Source organism: Protopterus annectens, chromosome 3.part0 (genome assembly GCF_019279795.1).
Source record: "Protopterus annectens isolate FY-2018-M chromosome 3.part0, PAN1.0, whole genome shotgun sequence".
NCBI lineage: Eukaryota > Metazoa > Chordata > Ceratodontiformes > Protopteridae > Protopterus > Protopterus annectens.
Window position 1 is genome coordinate 633,808,934 of NC_056731.1, and position 8,153 is coordinate 633,817,086.

An 8,153-nucleotide genomic window follows, 5' to 3' on the forward strand; every position below is an offset into this window, starting at 1 on the left:
GAAAATGTGATACTCTTTTGGAAACTAAATGGAGGATTATACTGTGTTAATTGTAGATCACATCTATTTTATTCATAATTTGCACTTATGTCCCTTTCTTTTTTGCAACAATAATGCCATTAATGTACTATAGACGTAAGACAGATGGTGTACTTGGTACTAAATAATGATTGAATGTCAATAAACAGGCATAAATAATCTGTACACAATGACTGTTTCTTCTCATCATAGAAAGAATTAAAAATGACAGATGTGTGGAGATCTGAAGGGGCAACCTGGTTCATCTTGAACAAGAGTGGGAATAGACAGTGGGATGCACAGCAGCTAGACAAGACTATTGGACCCTTGGTGGGTCATTTCCAGACCCTCCTTCTGCCATAAATCTTATCCTGTAAATTTGTTGCCTGAAAGAGAGTGGTCAACACCTGAAATGCTCTGAGATTATTTACTGAGGAATTGCATGGTCCAAAAAAATTGTTGGCTCTAATATGAATAAGAACACAAGTAAACAACAAAGTTCTAAGGTGTGACAGTGAACAAATGCAGAATCTGCAATTCTGTACAGTGATTTAAAACAAATGCACACGCCAAAATACAATACTATGATCCAAAACAAGTGCTTACAGCTAATGTGTAGCCTTCACTTTCTTTACCCAGAATAACACAAGTCAAGCAAGCTTAAGGAATGAGAAATACTGTGTTTTTTTTGCCCCTGTTGACAATCATCAGCCTCATCCTGACCAAAGGACCCATTCAATTCTCATCACCATGGCAAAAATTGGCTGGGAGAGGACATTATTTAGGCATCTGTCAGTGGTGGGTCAGTTTTTTTGAGCACCTGGGGGTGGTCATTACTGTGGACTGACTGTGGAGGACACCCCTTTATCTTCACAAGGGGTATCCCCTCCAAGAAGCAGACGTGCCTCCCCCAGGCAGCACAAGTAGTGGTTTATCTGGTCTACACCAAGGAAATTTCACCATCTTCCTGTTCCCCTGAGTATGCACATCTCTCCATACTTCCTGGGGAAAGTCTATGGGCCATGCCCCATCAGTCTTCCCCTGCTAGTTTGCCTGCCCAGTGCCAGGGATGCTAACCAAACATTGGTCACAATAAATACTCCATCACTCTGTGCCACAGAAGTAGGCTAGGGTAAATCAGTCTTTACTGTTTTACAAACACAGTGAAGGATGATGTTAGCAAATGTTGTTTGCAATGTAAGGGGGTCTGTTTAGTAATAGTTTTACTTACCTTTCCCCCGAGATTCTACATAGCCAGAAATCCCATCACCTTGTTCTCTGATGATCATGATCCACTTTATTTTGGATCTTGAAAAGTCAACAACTTGCCTTAGTACCCTTAAAGCATTAATAAATGTCTGGGATCACTGTACTTACTTCAAATTAAGGACAATACTATGAGGTACCAAAACCTCAAACATAAAATATAAACCTCATATTCATACATACAGTCTCAATGTTCTTAGGATCAAAAAGGTAGTCCTCAGAATTTCATTAGGAAACTTTGATGCTTAAAGCATCTCTCCAGTGTAGGTTTTCCATCTAGCACTCACAGTTGGGGTAAGTCATCTCCTTGGCCATACGTTGTGCATTACTGGATTGTTTGATGTTACAGATCACACCCTAAAACTGACTTAACTAAAAACACTTTGTTTGTCCACACCACACTTTGCAAGGATAAAATATATACATAAATATACAACAGTTTTGCAGGCTGCAGTTACTTGCATTAATTACCATTCCTTTGTTTTTTTGCTTAGATGTAAATTTGAGAAAAAGGAATTTGCCCAAGCTGCCTTCAGTTTATAAAGCTAAGCCATAACATATCACAAGTCAGTGACAATTATGTAGTATTTACCAAGCTGTTCAAAAGTATATTTGATGTCTTCATAAAGGTGCTTTTTCGCCATTAACCCTGACTCCCTCCCACCATTTATCTCCCCAGAAAAATCCATCTCCAGTATCAGCAGCATCCATCTTCTGATACAATTTTTTCTGCATGTCTGGCACTCTTTCCATAAAATAATTAATTCTTCTTATTTCCCTTAAGATGCTTTCCCAATTATTCACCAGCCCTGCCTCCCTCCCACCTCTCTGGCCTTTCTGAAGAGTTACAATCCTTTCTTCTTACCCCTTATAATCATCTGTATCTGTATCATGTCCTCTTTGTTTCTCTTCATGTGACTATTTCTTGTCTCGTTAGACTTTCTGTGCACTTACAGAAACCATTGTAATAAATTGTACAACTCTTATAATCTGCTGGTTAAAAAGAAGGAGTTCTAGTTTGAATATCCTGCTCTGCCTGTGGCCTGTTTCCTATTTGTTATCCTTCTGGCTGAGTTTATATTACCACATCGAAAAAGCTGTTAATCAAACGGCTTTATAACTAAAAATAATAGAACTCGCTTTTGTGGAGGGCTGCACCCCCCTCCCTCCACATCCCTCGCTAATTATATATACCAACTCTGAGATCACACTACAGTGAGGAAAGGGCAAGTTTTCCTATCTTCACTGTACTGTGATTTCACAATACACAGTTCTTTTATCGGCATTCTTGGTTATAAAGCTGTTCAATTAACGGCTTTTTCAATGTGGTAATATAGACCCTTCCGGCCACTGTACAGTATTGTGTAACCTGTCCACGTCTGCCCCCTACTGGGTATTTCCTTGACTGCATATTGCTCTGCTCTGCACCTTGGGTGCTTTCAATTGCTGGATACATTTCCCAATATTATTAACAAGAGGTAGCTTGCATGATTATACAGCAGTCATACACCACTACAATACCAAGGAAGGAGGTCTTTGTGGAGTCCGATGCTGTGAGAGAGAACTAATACAGCACGGGCAGCTACTGCAGTTCCTCAAGGCCTGCACAAGTATAAAGCATAAAGCTGTCTGCTGCTAAGCAATGAGAAAATTTAACATTTTTTATAACAAATATCTACAGTGCAAACAGTGTCAATCGATGCACTGCGTATTATAAATAAGCATCATTCTTCTGATGTCCTTCAGTTCTCATGTTGCAGTATTCATTACAGTAGGGATATGGCTGCCTGCAGTGCCATACATCCGGCCAGTATACCAAAGTCTTCGGTAAGGGGTATGTGTGACATAGCATGCTAATGTCATAAACCGACATCGGCTATAAATGTGACGCCTGCACATACCCAAGTCAGAACTTTTCTGCTGCAGTGATTGTCAGACTTCCGTTCACCAGCTAGAGGTGTTTACCGTATGTTTGTTATCATTGAACTGCCCACTTATAGATAAGTTGATTTATTCTTACTTTATTGTTAGCATTTTACTGTATACAGCTTTTCACGACTTCTAAGAAGGCCACGTGTGTTTGTGGAAGACAGATTCCACACAAGGACACTCACAACCAGTGTGCTTTTTGCTTAGGGGAAGAGCATGATTACACAAACTGTGTTATTTGCCAATCGTTTGACCCTAACACTCATAGAAGTAATTTAGCTTCCTTGAAAATATATTTAGAAAAATCAGAGGCTCCGACACCTGACCTTAGGTATGGCGGGTGCAAGAGGTCCTTCAGATGAGCCACCTAAAAAGAAGGCCAAGAGAGCTAGGCCTGAAATGCTTTCCTTTTGATGTCATCAAACATTCACCAAGTCTTTTCAGGTAAGTGAGAGCCCGGAGACTCCTTGGAGCTCAGATTTACCTTCCAAGCCAGGAACCTTATTGGATGTCAGTTCGGCGGAAATCCTAGGTATGTCTGCTGAGGTTTGCGAGCCATCAGGGCCTGATGGAGAGAGGGAACCACAGCTCCCTGATTCTGATAGGCCTTCTGCTCCCCTTCCTACCACTCCAATGTCAGCCATGTGGCCTGCTAAATCTCCAGGCCCTCTCAAGAGAAAACGGAAGCTTAAGCACTCTTCTACTCCATGTTCTACTGACTGGGAGGTTTTCTCCCAAAACTTGTTCAAGGCCTTTCAGGCTTTTCAACAACCTCATCCTCGACCTCCTGTGTCTGGCCCCTGTCTGGTTGAATCTGAAGAGTACACCTCCTCATCTGATGAATCCCTTTCTTATTCATCTCAAATTGAATCTCCTAAGGATTTTGTTACCCAAGAGGAGGATTCCTTTGCACCTGATTCCCCTGGTGAATAATTCTCTTTTGGGGACACTATCAATTTAATGAGACAACATTTCCAATGGGATGTTTCAGAAATTTCTGACACTAAAAGAAGGTATTTTGAACTGTTGCAAATGGACCAGCCTTCCCCCTCTGCTGCCCTCCTGTGCAACCAGCCTTTCCTGATGCCTTCCAGGCAGCCTCCCAGGCTCCTGAGTCTCAACCCCCAGCTTCCAAGAGACCTGATAGTTTTTTTAAAGTTCCCCCTTAATAGTTTCATAGTTTAGTACTAGGCTATCTGCCCTGGGGCATTTATAAGCCTAGCCATAGTGATGTGGCTTTTGCCACCCCATGAAATGGTACAAAAATGTACAGAATAAATTTAGAATACTGTGCCTCTGTCTAGTAGTGACACAATGAAGGTCCCCTTATATAATAGTTTGATCTTACTGTGCCCCTGTCTAGCAGTGACACAGATGTGACCCTGGGTCAACAGCTTCTCCCATCCACTCATCAAGATTTCTCTTGAAGAGAGTCAGTGAGGCTCTGCCTAATATGAACTGGGATCTTGTTCCTTCAAAGCATGGGAAGCCTCTGGGTTATGAATCTATCCCTCCAGCATGTCCTATTCAAGGCTGCTTGTGCCGAGGCTTAAGTCTTTACAGCTCGTGGTCCTGATGGATTTGGATTTTTGAGGTGGAGCATGTCCATCAGATCCTGATTGGACATGGTCTATTCCTTGTACTCAGGCAGAGATCACCTCTGAGCAGGCAGTATGCTACTGAATAGAGCTGAAGCCTCCACTCTTTCTTTAGTCTGGCAGAATAAGACATATGTTGGAGACCAGCTGCCTTGATCCTCTTGGTGAGGTACTTTTGTGGTCTCTCCAGCTGTTGCAAATGCCGGGTGAGGTACATACCAAATGGGGCATTGTACTCAATCATGGGTCTGATGAGGAGGAGTATAGGGTACAATGACATCCTTGGATCTGGATGTGAATCCCTTCATGATGAGGTGTGCAAGGTAGAATGTTTTTCTAACCACTTTGGCAACGTGGGTGTCAAATGAGGGGTCGCTGTTGACTTGGGTCCATATCTAGGTCTCCTGATTCTTTTTCAATGCCATACTCAGTGGGTTGCTGTCTATGTGATAATTTGTGGGTACTTTGTTTTTCCCAAAGGGGATGACTATACATTTTTTGGCATTTAACTTGACTGGTGGATCCCACAAATTCACCTCAATCAGGGAGTCCCCTTGCAAATTCCAACTCCAGTACAGCATCTCTGTGCAGATGCCTCAGATCTGGGTTGGGGAGCTGTGCTGCATCTCCCCTCCAGCCAGCACAAGGCACAGGGCACATGGTCCTCGAACAGACTACAGGATCACATCAACATAAAAGAAATAAGAGCCTTACTCCTGGCTATACAGACCTTTCAGCAGCTTCTGCTACCAGACACATTGAGAGACATCACAGACAAAATGACTATGCTATGGTATGTCAACAAGCGGGGGGGGGGTGACAACAAAATCCTACCCTCTATGCTCTCTAGCAGTTCAGATTTGGAATCTCGTCAGTTCCCTGTTACTTCACCTACTGGCTGTTCATAGTCCAACCTCAGAAAATGTATTGCCAGACACCCTAAGCAGAACCATGGCACCTTCTCATGAATGGATGTTACACAGGGAGGTATTTTTGGACATTGTACACAACTGGGGCATTCCAAAAGTAGATCTGTTTTCCTCCACCCAAAACAGACAACTACCCCTCTTTTGCACAAGGCTACCCATTCCACAAGCATGTAACATGGATGCCTTCTCCTTCTGTTGGGGATAGATGTACCTGTATGCCTTTCCCCCAATATCTCTAATTCAGAAAGTCTTAATGAAGATTCAGAAAGACAGACCAAAAATCCTATTGGTGACCCCCTTTTGGCCAAGACAGTATTGACTCCCTCATTTCAGCTAGCCAGGGGCAATCACCACAAATTACCTCAAAAGTTCAATCTACTCACACAAGACAGGGGATCTCTGATACACCCACAGTTTCACAACCTGAACTTGACCCTGTGATTGATAAACTGTTGATCCCTTTTCACCACCAATACTCAGAGGACATACTTAAAGTCCTGCATGGAGGCCAGGAAACCTAGCACCAGAAAAAAATGACATTGTAAAGTGGAAACGTTTTTCCAGGTGGTGTTCTAAGAAAATACAGGACCCTTTGGCAATCCCAGTGCCTATGGTCCTTGCTTATTTGTGTGAGCTTCTGCACTCTGGATTATCATACTCGTTTGTAAAAGTATATTTGTATGCTATTTCTGCTTGTCTATCTATGCTTCCCCCTTTAGCATCCAGGCTAGAAGTTAAACTGTTCCTTAGAGGGGTTCTGCATCTCAGACCTCCTAGGAAACCAGTTCCACCACCTCAGGACCATAATTTTGTACTAGAAAAATTGACTATGTCCCCTTTTGAGCCAGCCCTTTCAGCTTCCCTTAAGTTTTGCACTTGGAAAATGATTCTGCTAGTAGCTTTGATTTCTGCCAGGAGGGTTTCAGAAATCCAAGCCTTCATGGCTATTCCGCCTTACCTCATTTTCCACAAAGACAGAGACTAATCCTTCGTTCATGCCTAAAGTAGTGAATGAGCTTTCCATGAACCAATCTATTAACCTGTCTGTTTTCTTTCCACAACCTCAGAATTCCTCAGAAAGGAAACTTCATTCCTTGGATGTGCACAGGCAGCTCAGATTCTACCTAGAAAAAAAAACAAGTCCATTAGAGAATCAGACCAGCTATTTGTCTCCTTTCACACCTAGAGCCCTAGGCAGAGCAGTCTCTAAACAAACCATTGCTTCATGGATCTCAAAGGCCATCTCCTTTTGCCATGACTTCCAGCCTCAAAAGTAAAGGCTCATTCCACTAGGACTGTAGCTTCTTCTGCAGCCTTTTTAAAGGCCTGAACAATGGCACCATTTTAGAGGCAGCTACCTGGTCTTCTGTTCACACCTTCACCAAGCATTACAAACTGGATTTAATATCCAGATCAAGAGCTGGCTTTGCCAGATCTAGTCTGCAGGGTCTCCTTGACTCTTCTGTTGCACCAGCCACCCAAGGGAATACCTAACAGCTTTGGTACTCTCCCTACTGTAATGAATACTGCAACATGAGAATAGAAATACATAGAATAGTTGTGTAAAATCTTACCATAACCATAGATGTCCTTCTCCTCCATGTTGCAGTATTCAGAACCCAGCCTCCTCCCCTCTAGCCTTATTTTTAGAGATTTTATGGTTATATAGTTTGGTAGAGGTGTTTACTTGGTGTTAGTTATATTAATATATGTAGGATTTTCTCATAGTCCCAGGTAGGACCTTTTGGTTTGCCCTATAGCCTCCTTTCTATGGTCTTGTTTAGCTGAAATGCTTTCTATTCATTCAGCCTTATCTTCTGTGGCAGTCAGTCCTGACTTGGGTAAATGCAGACATCACATTTATAGCCGACGTCGGTTTATGGCACTAGCATGCTATGTCGCACATACCCCTTACTGAAGACTTTGGTATACTGGCCGGATGTATGGTGCTGCAGGCAGCCATATCCCTACTGTAATGAATACTGCAACATGGAAGAGAAGGACATCTATGGTTATGGTAAGATTTTACACTATTCTTTCTTTATTATAGTGTTATATGCTTCACTGGGTTGTGTAATTTGAAGAATAAACTTGAACAATCCTGGAATTTGATGACCTACTTCAAAGATGAAAGCTGAATATGTGATACATTTTGTATATGTGGTGGAGTTGGTTGTTTTATGAGATGTGTACAAATTTATGTTCAGAAGGCCAACAGACTTTACTGTCAAGCATGTCTGCACACAGTGGCAATTTAGGTAATGTATTCTGCCAAGGGTAATTTGCAACAAGTGGGCATTTGGTTTTAAAATGGCAACTTGTGTCTTCAGGGAAAACTTGGTAGCTTTTTATGCAATTCTCAGCTCGTGAATGTCTAGATGTGACCTTTTCTTTAATATTTAAGAAGACTTTT

At 42.1% G+C, this 8,153-nt stretch overlaps 1 protein-coding gene across 1 annotated transcript in view; it reads left to right on the forward strand.

Moving 5' to 3' along the window:
• The window catches only part of EEPD1 (endonuclease/exonuclease/phosphatase family domain containing 1), an 891,467-nt gene extending 891,263 nt beyond the window's left edge, over positions 1-204 (forward strand). Inside the window, exon 7 of the mRNA XM_044065031.1 lies at positions 1-204. This exon is cut by the window's left edge and continues 599 nt beyond it. The gene's annotated coding sequence lies outside the window, so the exon portion shown is untranslated.
• The last annotated feature ends 7,949 nt before the right edge of the window (positions 205-8,153 follow it).